This window comes from Sciurus carolinensis, chromosome 15, assembly GCF_902686445.1.
Source record: "Sciurus carolinensis chromosome 15, mSciCar1.2, whole genome shotgun sequence".
Taxonomy (NCBI): Eukaryota; Metazoa; Chordata; class Mammalia; order Rodentia; family Sciuridae; genus Sciurus; species Sciurus carolinensis.
The window spans coordinates 64,543,121-64,562,217 of record NC_062227.1 but is presented as its reverse complement, the minus strand read 5'-3'; the positions used below and the strand labels follow the sequence as shown (position 1 = coordinate 64,562,217).

General features: G+C 41.1%; 1 protein-coding gene and 1 long non-coding RNA gene across 6 annotated transcripts in view; both read right to left on the bottom strand.

Moving 5' to 3' along the window:
- Nedd4l (NEDD4 like E3 ubiquitin protein ligase) overlaps positions 1-19,097 on the bottom strand; it is a 312,978-nt gene that overhangs the window by 160,114 nt on the left and 133,767 nt on the right. Inside the window, exon 1 of one of the 5 annotated variants that reach the window (XM_047526348.1) lies at positions 1,416-1,603. The exons of the other annotated variants lie outside the window; for them this stretch is intronic. The gene's annotated coding sequence lies outside the window, so the exon portion shown is untranslated. Of the gene's footprint in view, positions 1-1,415; positions 1,604-19,097 lie in introns of those variants that run through there. 5 annotated transcript variants of the gene reach the window in all.
- Positions 6,445-13,250, bottom strand: LOC124965448 (uncharacterized). The gene is made up of 2 exons (XR_007105175.1): positions 11,863-13,250; positions 6,445-6,858 (listed from the first exon to the last, which is right to left on the bottom strand). It is a non-coding gene; the product is annotated as an uncharacterized LOC124965448 (long non-coding RNA).

Below are 19,097 nucleotides of genomic sequence, written 5' to 3'. Positions count from 1 at the left end.
GTGACAAAAGAATGCCCTAAACATGTTGTTTTAAAACACATTTAGTTGCAATATGTGACTCCAAAAAACCTTTATAAATTAAAAAAAAAGTCAAACTCAGTGATAAAGCTTAAGAAACTGTAACAGCCAGAGATGACAATCACTACCATTTTTTTTCCTGTCTAATGAAAGCATTTTTTGTTACTCCATGACTTCTTACTCAGATTCCCATGAGAAGTAAAGTTCACCATGTCCTCACAAATATTTGTAAACGTACTTTAAATTCCCTCTTTGTTTAGGTACTGAGGTTGTTTAATTTTATTTGATTGGCAGAATCTAATTCAAATACAAGTAGACAATGTACTTTTCAATGTGAAATAAAGGATTTTATTAGAGAATAACTCAGATTTGACTATAGGCTTGGATATTTCACATTGTTGATACATTTCTATTGTTTTAGAATTCCAGCAATCTTAATTAACATTTGACAATGTTGGGAATACTTTGTTGAAAGTAATCTGGTGTGTTAATATGCAGGTGTGGCTGACACTCATGTTTATTTCAGTCTTTGGCAACATACACATATACACTAACTAGTGAACTAACAGTTTATGAATCACCATCAAATGAGACAGTAAAAAAACAAAAATCACGTGTTGATCATAAAGTATATTTGCATGTATGAGTAATTATACTCTTACATGGGAAATGACAGTAAAACCTAATGGAAAAATTCAATTGTATATGTTCTGGGCTTTCGTTATTGTTCTCTCAAAAAAATAATAACGGCATTTAATATATATCATGTAACTCAAATACTAGGAGGAAGAAAGATTTCTATCACTACCCTCCAAAGATTCAGAGTTACCATAAATCATTCTCCAAGCCAACCATTTCATGACCTAAGATGGTATTTCATTTGAAGCCAAGTACAGCTGGTGTCTCCCTCTCCCCAGTGAGATTTCCAAGTCAGAAATACTCAGAATTGAGACCTAACACAGAACAGGAAGAAAAACACAACTGTTGCCTCCAAATCAGTAATTTCCAAGTCAGAGGGCAACATTCACAGAACTTAAATGGTATATGTTTTTCATTAATTTCAAAAAGATAATCAAAGTAATCATTCTGCGATCATTCGGGAATGAAGAATGTACATTTTTCTAAGTAGTCGATCGAGATAGATAAGAAACCAAAGAATAGAGAACCAGAGATCAGATCACAACTCTTTTCAAGTTTGTCTACCATCCTTTCTACACACAAGAAGAGCAAAACTGGTCAACTATTTCTTACCCCAAACATCAAAATTTATAACAGAAATACTTATGTGTTAGAATAATGCCGTCGATGTAAAATTACTATTACAAGAAGATCAAACTCCATGCCAGTCGATGCTAGGCATCCATATAACGAACATACAGTGGTGTCTTTGTTCTTACCTCTAATTTTCTTCAAGGCTCACAAAAAAAATAAGGCATGTGTCCTGACAGGATGTGCTGGGCTGGAAATCTTCCTGGGTGCTCCGGGGCTCCCTTGCCTAGTCTGCTGCTTCCCTGTTTCCAAGCGGCGACCACACTCACCTCCGCAGGTACTCGGGGAACACCAGCAAGTTCTAACACAACTGAGAAGGAATGCCGCTCGCTCGCTGCTTATACTGATGATTCACGTCAGTGGCGGCTATAAAGAGGCACTTGTTGGTGGAAAGGGGAGTTGAGTCAGGCTCCGCCCCCCTTGTAAGGATTAAGTAACTCCACCCAGCCCAGCAATTAGGCAGACTCCTCACCCAGTGCCCTAATGCTAAGTTACCTGCAGCTCTTTCCCAGCACTTCTCCTCCAAATGACAGTTCAGATGGGTAGGACGGTGGACCCAGGGCTTACCCCCAGGCATGGGCAGTGCAAAGAGGTCACACGGTCTGGTGAAGGGCAGTCAGTCTGCCCGGGCTGTTCTGTTTGGTTAAAGCAGCCATTTCCGTTTTCTGGGCAGGGGGCTGTAGGGTGGGCCCTTGACCCTTCACAGCTAACTCAGCTTATACCCTGTGCCTGCAGGAAGGTCCCACCCCAGCCAGGCTGGAGGTCACCACTTCCTGGCCCTCACAAAGCTTGAAGTCTTGAAGGAGAAAACAAGGCAGCAACAGGAAAACTAGGATCCTAACTGGGACAGAGCAGAACCGGCAGGGGAGGGTTTGCGGTCCTATGTGAGACAGCCCCACCCTGCAAATCCGCAGTCTAGTTTGCAGGTTGAGCTGGGCAGAGGGTGATGGAGGGCCCTGAAGGAGCCAGGGCTCAGCCCGCCACTGTGGGGCTGGGTCGTCGTTGAGCGCACAGTTTGGCAACCTGACCACCCTGACTGAACTCCCGGAAGCGAGTCAGTCTCCTACCCTGGCCTGTGCCTAGCATCACACTGCTCCCCCTTCCTCTCACCTGAAGAGGTCACACTCCACTCTTGGCACAGCAGCCCCTCCCCCAGCAGATGTGCTGACATAGGAAGTGTCCCTGCTTGCCCCTAAAGCTACCTTCCTACCTTCACTCATATTTGGTGGTGTGCTCCCTCTGAAGTGTCCCTGGCACATCAGCTGAGAAGCCCTGTAAACAACTTTCAAGTTCCCATCAGTGCTCAGGGCTGGAGTTCCCCATGGTAGTGGGAAAGCAAACATCGCCAGGGAACCAGCAAGTCCTTGTGGCTGGAAGGATCACTCAGTGGAGCGGGCAGGCACCAGGTACAGTTAGAGAGCCCACATCCTCGCAGGGACAGGCTGGCCGTGCCACTTTCTCAGTCCGATTCTCAAAACAAGACAAATACCTTCAGCTTTCAGTCTCCAGCAGGTGAGGACACACAAGTGCCAAACACTAAATTTAAGACCAGGAACTCCATGTTCTTTGATTCTATCTAAAATTATAAAATTGGGCTGTAATATTTCAGATTTGCATGCTAACTGGAAGGAGAAAGAGAGAAAGAGAGAAAGAAGGAAAGAAGGAAAGAAAGAAAGGAAGGAAGGAAGAAAGGAAGAAAGGAAGAAAGAAAGGAAGAAAGAAGGAAAGGAAGGAAGGAAAGGAAGGAAAGGAAGGAAAGGAAGGAAAGGAAGGAAGGAAGGAAGGAAGAAAGGAACCACAATGCACTGGAAGAAATCATACTTCAACAAGTTGGGTGTTTTTGAACAATCTGCCTATTCCCTTAAAGATTAAAAAGCACCCCAACTTTCCACTAAATCATCCCTAATTATGATGGGCTAAGCTGGATGCCTCCAAAATTCATATGCTGAAGTCTCAGTCCCGGTAGCTCAGAATGTGACTGTATTTGGAGATAGGATCTTAAAAGAGGTGATTAACATAAAAGATCACCAAGGCGGGTCCTAATCCAGTGGGACAATGTCCTTATAAAAGGGAAATCTGGACACAGGTAGGTATTGGGAAGACTGGGAGGAGACAGCCATCTGCAAGCTAAGGAGAGAGGCGCTGGAAGAACATGACCCTTCTGACACCTTAGCCTCAGACTGCTAAGTCTCCGGAACTCTGAGGAAAAAAAAAAAAATTGTGGCGTTGAAGCTGCTCAGTTTGTGCTGCTTTGTTATGGCAGCCGTCAAAAACTAATACACTGATTAAACAATTGCCTCATTCCAAGTGTTAATATAAGAAATGAAGACAATTTGGATTGCCAATTAATAACCATTCTCACATAACCATACCCTTCACTTAGGTAAGCTCACGTTCTCCTGTCTGGTGAAGCTCTGCTTTGAAATATTCATAGAAAAAACTCATTCTGGAAGAAGGGAAGGTTGGTGGGGGGGAGGCTGCATTTGACCTTTCCAACTCCAAGTCCTCCCTCTGCATTTTAGTCAAAATTAGTGAACCAGTGGTTTGCACCCACTTCTCTGCACCTACGTGGTTCTCCTCACCCACAGCACCTGACTTCTGCTGAGCATGTGTTAAGATGCGACTGAGTCTAGTCAATGACAATCTTAGCACTAAATGAAGGAATGTTAATGATGAAGGGAATATTAGATGTCTCAGTGCAATTCCTTTTGTCTAGAGGAGGAAAACAGGGCCCAACTCCAATAGCGTCATGATCGAGTACTAATAGGGTGGAGACAAACCAAACACAGTGCCCATCCTGTGTCACTACCCCTGCCTCACCACTCTCTAATTAGCACAGCCTGGAACCATCCTAGCAACTTGATCTCCTACCATCCCTGAGCAAAACCTGCCACTACTCAGGCTACAGTGAAAACAGAGCAGAATGCAGACACACAGGGAACAAGGACAAGGTTGGAGAGTCAAGTCTCAGTTGGTTTTCTTAACTACACACTACTGACATTTGGGGCTGGACAATTCTCCTTGGGGTCAGGGGCATCCTGTGCCTTAGAGGATGTTTAACAACATCCCTGCGTATCTAGTGGACAGCAGTTCTCCCTAGGTTTGTGGTACAACCAAAAACCTGTCTAGATATTGCCAAGTGTACCCTGGGAGGCAAAACTGCCCCCACTTGAGAACCACTGGGTTTAAAGAACAGAACCCAATACAGAGTCAAGGAGTTGAAGGCCCTGGAGAAGAGGCTACAGGCAGCTTCTGATATGGAAGAAGGAAAGACAAGTGCTATAGACAGGCTCAAAATAATAAATTACCCTTCCCCTCCCTTGATATTTACCTACTGATGCTTGTGGCTCTGTGTGTTTTCTAAAAGATGGTGGCAAGGTCACAGATTGAGTGGAGGGCCAAGGGAATAAATCAAGGATATAAAGTCTGGAGCAGGCAGTGCAAAATGGAGCAGAGCTGGGCTAAGTCAAGGGGTGTCAAGAGGTACTGAGTGGCCCAGGCAGTCTTCCCCAGCAATTGGAAATACCTGGGAGCAAGGGAAGAGTGGACTTGAGCCCCTGATGGAACACAGATACAAGGATGCCACAATGTGCTGGTGTTTCCAAGGTGTCTGTGGTTAGTGGAGGCGTGGACAACTCACAGCAGAAAACTTGCTAGTAACCTACTGCAGTAAAGTCAAAAGCCTGAGGAAGGCGGTATCAATGAGAAGAGCGAGTCCACAATCTGAAGGGTTACATGCTCCCACCTCCTTTAATTCATAATTCCAACCCACTGAATCTTTCCTAGGGAAATAATCAAGGATACAAGTCAGATAATAGAAACTAAGAAGTTCATTACAAAAATCAAACCCAAAAAGACTAAGCAACCTTAATGTTCAAAGAGAAAATAAATTACAGACATCTGTAACTTCATGTCCTCGGTGAGTATTTTAAAACATGAAAAACAATATAATGTTAAGTAAAAATATTAAAGCTATAATAAAACTATGCCTAACATCTCCAATTTTTAGAAAAAAAAACTTTAAAATGCTTACATAGACACATTTTTACAACTTGTGAATCCTAATCTCTATTTCCAAGGTATTAAAAAAAAATCCAAGGGAAATGTGTCTAGTCTTGGAGAAGGAAGTAAAACAGAAAAGGAATGGTTGGAGAGGAGAGAAAGGGACGGGAAGCCAAGGAAGTCAAGGGTCAGGGGTCGAACAGAGGCTGAAGAGGCACCTGCCAAGAAAATAAAAGCTTCTACATTTGATGCATAGGAAGGTGCTTGTGTCTTAAGACAGACACTTCAGTTTGTGCAATGTGGGCAAAATGTAGTTAGCCCAGGAAGTGGAGGAAATAGCAGCTTTTGGTGTCATTTCCCCAAGTCCTTACTGACCAGGGGAGGCCACAAAAAGGACTTGTATAAATGGCCAGGATGGGTCTATCTTCCAGAAGTCTGCAGGAAGAGACACTGCCTTCATTCTGGGTATATCTCTTGGGGCGAGGGGTAATGTTCCTATAATTCTGTATTATTCCTGATTAAATGTACATGTTTGGAGGACTCAACACTTCTGACATACTAGTATAATAATTTGTTCAACACTGTTTATTTAGCTTAGAAGCCTAGATGGTCAGTAGGGAGGGGTTCCAGGAAATACCACAATGGGTTACACTAGATCAATGTGTTCCAAGGAAAAGGAGGGAAAGTATGCTTTAAAAGAATTAAATTTTAGGTAACATAACCACAAGGAATAAGAAAAACATGAAGACTGACTTCAGTCAAAACAAGATCTTTTATTAAGCTCATAAAATTTGAATTTCATAGTAGTGTTCCAATAATAGATTTTTGTATTTTGTTGGTTTGTATTTTTAACATTAAAAGGATCTTTCAATTAGTGAGAGCATCAAGAAATTTTTCTCTAAATACCATGAATTTATCCATAATCTGCAGCATTCAAAAATCATGCTTAAAAAATAATAAACTATCATAAAAAGTTTATCATAAAATATTGGCTAAAAGCATCATCGAAAAAACACTGTGGTAGAATGTCAAGTTCACAAGCTATTTCTATACATGTATATTTCCATACATTTCCTACATCTATACAAGAAATAAGGAAAAAAATAAAACAAAATGGTAGCCAATGATAGTTGGACTTATTGATAGATGGTGCCTTTTTGTCTTTACATTTTTTTCTGTTATAATTAGAATTATTTAAAAAGTATGAAAAAGAGTATATCATTTATTTTTTATTTAAAACGAGTAGGCAAATGAAAAGAATCCAAATGCTCGGGGGAGAAACCAAGTTTCTCTGCTCAAAACCAGCCACCGTAGAAGAAAAACTAGGACACTCCAAGGGGGAGGAATTAAATTCAACAAAACAAAGATGACATGGCACAGGCAAAAATCTTTATGTAACACAGGCGAGGTTCAGCAATTCTAAGTCTTGAGTTTTCCTTCAAGGTCTTAAAGCAGACCCTCCAAACTTGGTTTAGCTTTTTCTTCTACTGCCTTACCAGAAAGGACAATGTGTGGTTTACGTGCTCACAGGTTCATATGATCAAGTCCCTAGTGATTTTATCACAGCATCTGAAAAACAAATGGTTTCACTGAGAAGGAAAGATTTCTCTTGAATCTTCAAACACCATTCAGTGAACAAGACTGCACCTCCTCTGCTCAAAGCAGACTGAAAGATCTGTACCCTTGCCACATTTATAAGCCTGCAGCTTACAGACAATTCCTCATTTAGGAAATAATGGTGCTCCTTATGTTTAACTTGGGAGGCAGATCCCTAGGATCCTGAACATGCAGTTGCAGGCAAGAAACACTTCAACCTTAGTGATGTCCTTAGTCCCTTAGGCCATAAGGACTAGTCAAATGCAAAGGACTCCCAGTGGTCATTCAACACTGGCCAGTCCTTTGAATTCCATTCTCATGCACCATGGTCTTCTTTACATCTCCACGTGGAGGTCTCAAGAGGCACCTGGGACCTAACCTGAGGTTGGGTTCTGCCCCTACATTGTTTCCCAGCTACCCCTTCCCACCTAGATGGCCACCAGTCAACCAGCCCTTCAAGCTGAAGCTTCTTCAACTCTGCTTTTTTCTCTCCCACATTCAGTCTATCAGCAGGCCAAAAGGACTCCATCTCCAGATGAACCCCCAACTCTCCCCTCTGTAGCCTGGATGTCACCATCCTAATGTCCCAACTATGGTCTCTCATTCAGGCTTCTACAACAACAGCCTCTATTCTGGCCTGCAACAGTAAACCACAGCAAGCCATGCCCCTTTGCTGAAGGTCTCCAACCCACTTCCCACAACCCCAACCGAAAAATGCAGATTCCCCACAGTGGCTCACACAGTCCTAAAGAGCCTCTCCTGCCTGCTCCTCCCACCACTGGCCTCTGGCTACTCCCCAAGTCTCTCAAGTTCAGTTCCACCTTTCTCCTTCTGAATGCATCTGCCCACATCTTCAGGCTGGCTCTCTCTCTTCTGATGGGAGCTCAATGAGTCATCATGCTAATGGGAATATAAATTGGCACCACATTATAGGAAAGCAAATTGTTAATATGGCCCCAAATTATTTAAATCCCAATATTCCTTGATTTAGTAATCCCATTTCCAGGGAGGTAGCATTAAGAACAAAATCTAATTTAAAAACAAATTTTTTTGCACAAAGATAGTCACAGCATCTTTTCTCTCACATGAAAAATTAGAAATGTAAACAGAGCAGCATGATTAAATAAGATAAGCACTCACAAAACATACTGTTGTAAATAATATATTGGAATAAGAGATGAAAATAGGCTATATGTTTTGATGCTAATTATGTAGGAAAACACATACCTTCCCCAAAAGACAAAAGAAAAATGATAAAATATTGAGTGATGGGATGCTGATAGTTTTTTTTTTTTTTCCTTTTTTCAGACTTACAAAAATATGTAAGTTTTACAATTAGAGTGAAAAACCCCTTCTTATCTTTAGGTGGAATACTGCTTTTGATCATTTTGAACTCCCCAAGTCACCACAGAAAAGCACTGTTAAAATTAAAAGCTTCTACACAACAGTACACACATAAATCCAAGGTGAAAAACATCTGTAACATGACACTGAAATTCAGTATTTAAAAGAACACTAAGAATCAATGAAAAACTCTCAATCCAAAGGAAAAATGGACAGAAGGATGCAAATGAGCACTTCATAAATGAAGAAATACAAATATATGAAGAGACACATTGACATCACTAATAAAGATATAAAATGACATCTTTTCTCTTCCATACTAGTGAATATTAAAAAGACTGATAAAGTAGGGTACTCCTGACTATGGGAGAAACAGGTATTCTTATGGCCTACAGACACCAGCAGACATCTGTCTAATCCTGGAGGAGGTGAGTTCCCAGTATATATTACAACACTGTAAACGTCTGGGTCCCTTCATCCAGGAATCAACTCTACAAATTTATCTTCAACAATGGTCACACAGACCATTAAATACCATGGAGCTTTAACACACAATAGGTGTCAGAAGACACTATAGGTACATCACCTGGGGAAAACCACCAAAGACACGCTGGACCAGTGAGAAGGGCACACAGAACAGGCAGGAATAAGGAAAAAAAAAAAAGTAAAGACCTAAGAGGAGGAACCAGGATTTTTAACCTGAAACCACAGCACTCTGCAACTTCCTCAATAGGACCTCACTTCCCCTCCCAAAAAAAAGGGAGTGGCTAACACTTACCACAGGTGCAACTGCTTGCTCAGATGGGGGGGTGCTGCTTCCGTCACCCATGACAACCTGCACCCCGTTTCCATCTTTTCCCCATGCTCTGCTCATACAAATATACATGGCACTTATACAGGGGACTGTGTCCTTGCTTTTACAAACTGTGTCCACTTAGCTTCTCATTCATCATCGGAATTGCTCCCAAACCAGCTCTGACATGGCTAATTCTCTCTGCAGAATGGTGCTTTTCTATTGCACTGTACAAATATTCCATAAGTCAATTTCCAACCGAGATGAGCATTCGTATTTTCAGTATTTTGCAAATACCAGTGCAATAAATTTCCTTCTCTATAGGACTGTGCACATTTTTTGTCTGCATTTACTCTCTGTGAATTGCATATTTATATTTTTATTCATTTTCCTTTGAGTTGCATTTTTACAATTCGTAAGTTAATTCTACGTTAGGGACAGTAAGCCCTTGTCTATGGGATAATTACCCTTCCCGGACTTAAACATGTATCCTTTTGCCACAAATGTTTAAAAACTACATTCAAAATCTGTCTCCCTCTGCACAGCCTGTGAACATCAAATTCTGCTTAAGAAATTCTTCCTCCAGCCAAAATTACTCATGTGGTTTCCTATATTTTCTTGCAAATTTTGAATTGCTTGTTTACATGAGATTTTTGAAGACGTTGGGATTTATTTCTGATGAGAATGTGAGAGAGGTGTGTCGTTCCTGCCACTCCCCCTCCTTTGGAGACGATTCCAGGGGCACCATCCATTCTCTTCTCAGCAGTTTGGAACAGTGGTTTTTTAGCACATTAACTCTAATTCAGGGAGATACAGTCTTGGATTACCTACCCGAATTATTTCTGTAACCCTATATGAATACCACATTGGTGTGATCATGAAAACTCCCTTAGCATATTGATCACTTGTGAGTCAGGTCTCTGCTCTCCCTCGCCATGTCTCACACATCCGTCTTGGCTCTTCCCCAGCATTATGCATTTAAACCTCATACGCACAGTATTGCAGTATTGCACACAGACCTCAGGATTATTTTTATTCAATTTAAAACGACCACCACTTTGGAAATTCTAATTGATCGTGCAACTTATTAATTCTGGAATAAGTATATTCATGAGTTCCATATTTTCATTCCTCTACATTTCATATCCTTCACTAAAAAGAATACAGGTATTAATTCAGCTTCCTCCTAGGTTTTCTGGTGCCACCATGAAAGGAATACTTAACTTCCATTTCCAGGTGCTTATCTTTGAAGCAGAGAAGAGATAAATTCTAAAGATTAATATTTTATACAGTTACCTTGACAAATTCTATTGATTCAAGAATTTTTTCATTTGGAGGCTCTTGAGATTTTCTAGCTAGATGAACATTTTATTGAATCTCTAAGACAACATTAAATAACTGTAAAAAAAAGACATCCTTATCGAATTCCTAATTTTAATTAAAGCAGTTTTAGAGTTTTGCCTTTGATGAACCATCTGCTGCTTGAGTGCACATGAGTGTGCCCAGGCACACTGTGTGTGTACTTTTTTGGTTTACTTTTGCTCCTATTTTGCCCTGAGCGTATTTTTTATTACATTAGGAATGGATGCTAAACTTCACAAAATTTATTTCCAAGCCCTGTTGGCCTGGTCATAAGCATTTCTCCTTTAATATGTTGGTATAACAATGAATGATAGTGATAAGAGTTCCTGTTCGGTAATCACCCCAGTTTTATTGGAAAAAAAACACTTGACTGTAGTGCACTTTTGATGCACTAGATAATCAATGTGTTAATACGTCATCTTGAATTTCTGTGTTTTCTTCCATGAATAATAGTGTTCTATACTTATCTTCTTTAAAATTTTATCTGGTTTTTAAGTTAAAATTTTGCCAGTGCTATAAAATGTAAATCTTAGGATAGTATCAGTAATACTGAAATTTTCTGTTCTTTAAAGATTAAACATAGCTTAAAAAAAAAAAAAATATCAATGGAGTCCTGGTCTCTCTTCCAATGGTAACTTTCGATTCCCTTTTCTATCTCTCCTGTGGAAACTGGCTTTTTAATGTTACCATGCAATTCTTGAATTGATTTTGATAACTTGTATTGTACCAGGAAATCGGCCCTGGGTTTTCAAATGTGTTACCTAGGCTGTGTGTAGTATTTTCTGACAAAGTCTTCTTATTCCTCCTGTGTCCTCTTTCTGATTCCCATGATAACTTCTCTGTTTTCCTTAGGATAAGAGGTGCCTGATATCAGTCCTTCCAAAGAGTCAGCTACTGGATTCATTTAACTTTTAAGTCTATTTTCTATTTTGACTTTTGTCTTTACTAATTCCTACATCCTAGTTGTTTTTACATTTTCTATTTGGTCTGTTTCCTAAATTCTTATTCCTTTATGCTTCATCTTCTTTAATATTGCAGGCAGCTTTCCTTCTAGGTGACATGTTCTATAATATTCAGGATTTTTATAAAGAACGAGAAAGAAAATTACCTAAGGTGAAAATTTTGAGAACCATAATACATGTAATCCACGGAACCAATATGCTAGTTGGCATCCTCCTAGCAGGTAGTGGGAGGAAGAGGAGTTGTTGTCTCCATCTCCTGAGCACAGGCTAGATACAAGCAATGTGATCCCCTCCCCAACACACCCCAACAGTTGGAAAAGCGATTGGGTTCACATACAGGATTTACAAACACACACACACATACACACAAACTACCACCAGAATAAATCCTGCAGTCAATATACATTTAACCTGGTCTTTAAACTTCTACCTACAATCAGGACAACATTCCCGAGCTAAGCCACCACAGGACCCTGGAGGAACAAAGATTCAGTCTTAGGTCAACAGTGTGCTTACTGTCAGGCCTCGAATGTGGTCTGATCCACAGGACAGGCATTTCCAGCAGAGGTGGATACAAAGCTTTCAGGTAGTCAGAAGAACCAACCATTCAGCATCTACTACTTTTCCAGGTTCAGCAATGTACCCTGTAAGAAGCAACCTCGTCAACGTGACAGCTTCCAGCGGCAACTCTCTAAAACAGATGCTGTAGGGACCAAGAGGATCTGTGCGTCCCAGAGTGGAGTGGGAGGCTCTGACCCAATTAGAAGACTGTCTGAGGCCAGAAGCAAAGCTGCTGCTCTTTCCTTAATCCTCACCACAGGGGATTTTGAGACTTAAAAGGTCCCAACCTGGCCTGGGGCACTTGAAAATGACACTCAAATAAAATCACATTCATTTATGCTCTACTAATTCAGAATTATTTTTATGATCTGGAAAGAGTTCGGACTCAACGTTTCCATTTTTAGACCCTATGACAACAGGCTGAGAAGGAGGCTCAACCTACTTATGGGAACACATTTTAGAAGCTCTGACTCATGTGTATACAAGTAACATGCTAATAATCTATCTGCTGGTTAAAGCAAATACTTCTATTTGGGTTGCTAGCCATTAGACTTTGTAAAATCTAAAATCTGAGGGGAAATTTTAATATGTTCTATATTTAATTTTTCTTTGTTCCTGAATATTTTCCCTAGTAATCCCCATAAGTAAAGTGTTACCATTAAACCCCATTTTAACAGGAACTCTTTGGTTTCCCACTAAGGAAATTATACATTTCTTCCCTTTAGGCTATGCGTACTTTTTTTGGAACATAATTCTATCTTATGTGAATAAACAAAAAATACTGAATTGTATCCTATTGCAGCTGTTTGCAGCCCCTGATCTCCAGCCACGTGTAAGACACTAGTGCACGTGTGAGAATACAGAGGCAAGTCAGGGGGCCCCAAGAACATCACTGGGGATTCACATCAGCGCTGCTAATACTGTCACAGAAATGTTAAAAAAAAGTGGACAAGGGACCAGGGATTCGAGACTATCAAGTCTCTCAGAACCTACCAGCTGGTTCTGCACAAAACTGGCAGCCCAAATGCCACAATATCTTCCTATTGCACTACAAATAACAATCCCAACAATGTCCCCCTCCTTATGTGTACTTATACACATATCCTACCTGCTTGATCCATTCTTCTGTGAAGACAATAACAACTCCAGCATGGACAGACAGATTCAATGCCCTGAACTGGCAATAACTAAGCACTGTTTCCAATTTTGCAAGAAAATCCTACTAAACAGGGTATTTGGTTGACTAGTAGTTTTCTTTCCTGCATAGCACTCTGAAATTAAGTAGAATAATTCTTATTTTTTTTCCTTTGTACTGGGGATTGAACTCAGGGGCACTCGACCACTGAGCCACATCCCCAGCCCTATTTTGTATTTTATTTAGAGACAGGGTCTCAATGAATTGCTTAGCACCTCACTTTTGCTGAGGCTGGCTTTGAACTTGCAATCCTCCTGCCTCAGCCTCCTGAGCCCCTGGAATTACAGGCGTGCACCACCACACCCGGCATATAATTCCTGTTTTCTAAAGTTCAGTGACAGTCAACTATTTGTTATGATTAGGAAATTATCTGTTTGGACCAGCTGGAATTTCCGGCTATTCTCATATCTTCCTTTGAAGTACTAGCATTTCACTTCCTGATGGAAATGTCTCTTACTGCTTTCGTTCTGAGCAGGCAAATGTGTCCTAAAGCTCAGAAGGGAGCAGACAGTAGAACTAAGTGGTGCTTTCACAATGCAAAGTTCAGAAGGAGAGACAGACACTTCAAGGGGCTTGTGCAAAGGAGGGGTGGGAGGACTGAGTTCCTTGGGATTATCCCATATTCTCATCATGATCCTGCTAGTGGTATGCCACAAGGCCCTACATGAGGTGCCCAGGTGGGAACACAATTGATTCCTGCTTGCACATAAAGGCGGCGGTATTTGCCAAATGAGACCGAGGGGCAGTACACCAGCACGCTTCCCTCAAACATCCACACCACCCATCTTGGTTGGTAATTCTGCTACCTGTCACTTCTGTATTTGACCCTTCACCATCTCTCTCCATGCACTTTCCATTTTTGTGTTATTTCTCCCACGTGTGTTAAGCTAGAAAGCCAGATCTCTATGCATAGGTTAAGTTACATTAGCGTCAGCAAAGACGAATTTGTCTGCTGTTTAAGTAGCACACTGACCTCTAGGGCCTTATACCTGAAGCCAGAAGGCAGCAACCCAGTGCAAACAGTTCCGCCAACATGGTAAACTGGCTGCATTTGATTGGAATATTTGGTGTTACCTTCAAACTGACTCCCTTCAGCCACACTGAAATACTGGGATGGCTCCATCGGGAGCATCTTTCTGAGAATAGCCTTAAACCCGTGAAGAGGAGTGAAAGGAACTAAGAAGCCTTCATACTGAAGGTGGTATCTGAACTGGGTCCACTGGGTAAGCAAGGTGCATCCAAGCACAAAGGGAGAGAAGAGGGGAGCTGAGACACCCAGATTTCACAGCAGAGACAGCGCCACAGAAGGAAGCGAGGAGCAGGATCAGGCAGGGAATACAGGCAGTTTGGCTTGGCTAGGAAAAAGGAGGCAGAAGTGGAAATGAAGGGAACTGGGTTGGACCAGAATATCCATGTATTTAGAATATTCTACCTGAATACCAAGAAAAGAAGAGGCCCTTTCTTGCTTTCCTCATTACTGCTGGTTTCTCCCATTTCTCTCCAAGTCTTCAACTAATGACTAATGGGTAGCCCTGAAATTTCAAGATTCTACTTCCTACGTGTTTTCTATTCTTACTCTACACCAATTAACTTAATCATCTCATTTCCCTCTCCCAATTGACACACTCTACAGTCCCTACCGGCAGCTTCTCTCTTCACACCCTCCCTCTCTACACCCCTCTGGTCAAAATAACCCAAGCTACTTATGATTATAAAACAAACTCTCAAATATTTTTACCAAAAACAGTTCTCCTAAGTATAACTTCCATAATTTTGAGACAGGGCAAATATTTTGCCAGGTGACTCTATCTACCTTCTTTAAGCTGTGATTCCTTTAGCCATTTGTGAACACAACAGGTGGTCAGGGGTGCTGGTTCCAGCCTGGACTGCTCACAATCCCAGCACCCACAGCGGTCCAAGTACTAGCTGGCTGGTGACCATGAAACCCAGTAGGAATTAAAGGGACTAATTGAAACAGCAGGAAAAACAAATAGTTGGTCATAATAAAGAGGATACCTATAATTGATTCTTTTGCCTATTGTCTTTGGTAGACCGTAGACTATCTTGAGGTTATTGAAATATGTTTTTTTCAATAAGTTCAACACAACCCACATACTTATATCGAGTATACTGGACATTTGCATCTGACATACATTTTTCTTGATTACTGGTAGGATGCCAAGTTCCTCTTTTTCCTTTTATTTTTAACCTATTTTTCTTTTCTTTCTTCATTATACTCTGTCCAGTTTGAGTGTGAGCGTTTCATTCATTTTTACAAAGTATTTAATCTCTCACTAGTGCTTTTTATAACACTTTCTTACTTCGTAACCTTTTACATGTGACCCTCAAGTGTACAATGCTTACCAAATTTTTTATGTAATGAACATATAATGCTATGAAAATTATGGGAATTCTAAAACTGATTTTAAACAATCGCTAAAGCTTGGAAACATAGGCAATTCCCATACGTCATGACCTGTCGCCAGCTGGCATAATGACAAAAATCCACAAAATGACAAAGATGATGTGCAAGTCTCTCAATATCTGATCATTCACTTGGCTGGAGTGCTTGGCTGAAGATGTTGCCCAGTGGAAATTCCAAGGTTTCTATTAGACTCTGAACATCCAGAAGTTGAGGAACTCATTTTGGTCCTTTTTGTATTCTACATAGCTTGTCGCATAGGTACCATAAGCAAAATAAATGCTTACTATAAATAAACTTATCACCAGTTGCTATTATGTAAGTGTATTGATGCCTATGAAATCATATACAGATGTATTCCATGACAAATCTTGTAATGAAGTCAGAGAGGCTGTTGAATTCATAAAGACTGAATCTCGATTAGAAATCATTTTCTGAAACCAGTTATTTTTCTGGCTAAAAGCAATGGCTTTTTCACAGTTGTTTGTTTGAAGTGGGTTCACTTAAACCAGACTAATATGATTAACTGGGACAAATCTTAAAATACTGAAAAAGTTTCTTTATGCTCTTATAAACTGTGGTACATAGTTGTTATTTTTTGAATGTTACAAGTTTTTAGGGTCTGATTCACTAATCTTCTCAGACAGTCTGGCAAGACTTAATTTATCTGAGAGATGAACTACCAACTGGAGAATTCACTTAATTATATAAAAAGTAAAGAATTTGCAAAATGTTTTTTACCATAGTTATTTTCACATTTACTAATTTGGGTGCAGCTAACAGTTAAGAAAAAAAGATCATCTGGTTCTCAGTATAAAAAGCTGTCTTTAAAGAAAACAACAACAGCAAAAACCCTCTTATTCCTGTACATTTACCAACACTACATATTATTTTGCTAACACCTTATAGTCTACTAAACCTCATCAGTCCACTTGCATATGTAGATTGTTGCCACTTCCCAAAAATTGACCTTCCAAAATTGAAATTTGAGACTAGAAGTACTAAATTCAATAAAGGATTTTTATTATGACAATAATTTCACTACTTGAAATCACTTCAGCTGCCAAGTCAGTCTGTGAATAAGAAGTAATTTGCGATTAAATTTGTATTAAGTGCACATTGAGGTCTAATATTATCAGTGATTAATACATGTTCATACATGCATGCACTGTAAAGCAAAGCAGTAAAGCTAAGTTGCAGAGCTCACAACACTGACATGGTGGTATAGAGACAGACAACAGAACACTTGAAGAACATCAATATCAATGATGAGAAAATGTACAATTAACTATAACTGTCCCCCAGAATCCACAAGGGGTTGGCTGTAGACCCCCTCCCATACACATACCAAAATATGAAGATGCTCCAATCCCCTACAACCTATGCACAACCTCCATGAGGTTTAAATCATCTCTAGGTTACCTGTAATGCCTAATACGATGTTAAGAGCTATATAAATAGTTGCAATACTACTGTATTGTTTAGGGAATAATGACAAAGAAGAATTGTTAGTACATACACAATTTTCAGTTTTCACATTTTTATTATCCTTATGATCACATTCACTGGTTAGCTGTACATATTAATGGTTGTCACTGTGATGTTTCCACATGTGACTTTATTGTGCACTGATCACCACATACACGTTTTCAATCTGAGGCTGGTTGAACCCACAATTGATTAAATCTGTGAGTGCAGAAACAGTAGATATGGAGGGTTGACATAAATTCATGAGGAAAGCACAAATCAACACAAAGCAGGGGTGAAATGAATAAAGTTAGGGTATTTGCCAAACCAGAGAAGTGGGACATAGTAGATAAAGGCAGGAGAATGCTGGCTGTGCTGAACGGTTGAAGCAAGAAGAGAAGCAGCACTGCCTGGGAAAGACCCCTCCCCAAAAGACCAATCCCAAGGCCCTGCCAGGAGAGGGCGGGCAGGGTGGGCAGCAACAGCCAGGTTAGGGGGCATCTCAGAAGGGAGGAACCCATTCGTTGGAAGGCAGCCTACACCATCCACGCTTATACACCCTGTTGCAGTGGCTCCTGAAGGAGGCCACCTGGCCAGCACTTCTTCAACGCGATTGTGCATGCGCCACCTGGGAATCTAGCTAAATTGCAGAGGCTGACCCAGTACATCCAGGGCAGGGCCTGACATCTGGCTTATCTAACGAGCCCCCAGGAGACATTGCTGGCCTGTGGGCCACACTTTGAGTAGTGCTGCCCCAGATGATGGCCTGGCCCAGGCAGGCAGAAGGAAGGAGAGTTTAACCAAAAGAACACACCTGTTGAGAGCAGGGCAGGAGGCCGGGCCTCCTGACTCTCCTGTCACTTCCTGGACGTCAGATGCTTCATGTGCAAAAGGAAGAAGGATGAGCCCATCTCTAAGGCTCCTTTCTAGTTTTCAAAACTTTGAGACAATAAAAAAGTTCATGACCTGAAGAGCTGTCTTTTAAATGAGGATTGATAACAGGGCAGAGAGTTGGGGATGTGGCTCAGTAGTAGCACTTGCCTGGCATGTGCAAGGCCCTGAGTTCAAGTCCCAGCAACACACACACCCCAGAGCCGAGCTTGAGGGAGTAAGAGGTTACTGAAGAGCTACATGTTGACAAGATGAGAGAGGAAGAATTTGCTTCTCCCTACTGGAATGTCTAGACGAAAATACAAAATGACACATGCTCAGGGCTATTTATTGCAAAACACAGGACAAGCCTCGGAATAACCCAGGAGTCCATCAGTAGGGGACTATGTACTTTACTACATTCACATGATGACGTAAAGCCACCTTAAGCCAGAAGAAAGTGGAAATGTTGGATGAAACGACACCGAATTGGCTCTTTAACAAATCAGCCTTGATCTTCGGCCACGGGAGCCACCACCTTAGAGAACTAGTGCTTCAACATGTAACCAGTCACCCTGTGTGAAGAGAAAGTCAGTCCTCTCCCAAGGTGCCACTTGACGTCAGTTCTCATATTATCTCGTTCATGCCAAGCATGGGTGTCATTAAATCAGACCAACAAAGACCTTTTTGGGGTCTGAAATTTTCCAGATACTTCTCTGGGTACTACTGGGCCCAGGTACTACTGGTGCCCAAAGTATATAAGTCATTATTCCATTCCCCAAAAATTTTAAACTAATTAAGAAGAAGTAAACATGTATAAAATTAACTGACAATTTCAAAGAGCAAGGAAGGATGACAATAAAAGGTATCAGAAATGGGTACATGATTAACCGAAAAGAGAATTAAACAGGCAAAACAGCCCTAAGAAGTGACAGGAGAGAGAAGTCACATGGGGGCAGATCAGAGAAGGGAAGTTAACCTTTCTGAACGAGTTTCTTTCTCCAGAGGAAAATACTAAATTAACTGAGGCCTCCCGTTTCCAGAGTCCCACAATTCCTTCTCACTTCAGCCTCAACCACATGGCAAGGGAAGCAGCAGAACTATCCCTATTCTTCCTTATCACAGAGACGAGGACCCAGGCTTGTCCTGGCCACAGAGGGTCCTAGGACACCAGGCCCACAGCCAAGAGCCTCTCCTTTCCTGCATGCAAAGGTAGCCTCCCTTCTGCAGTCGATG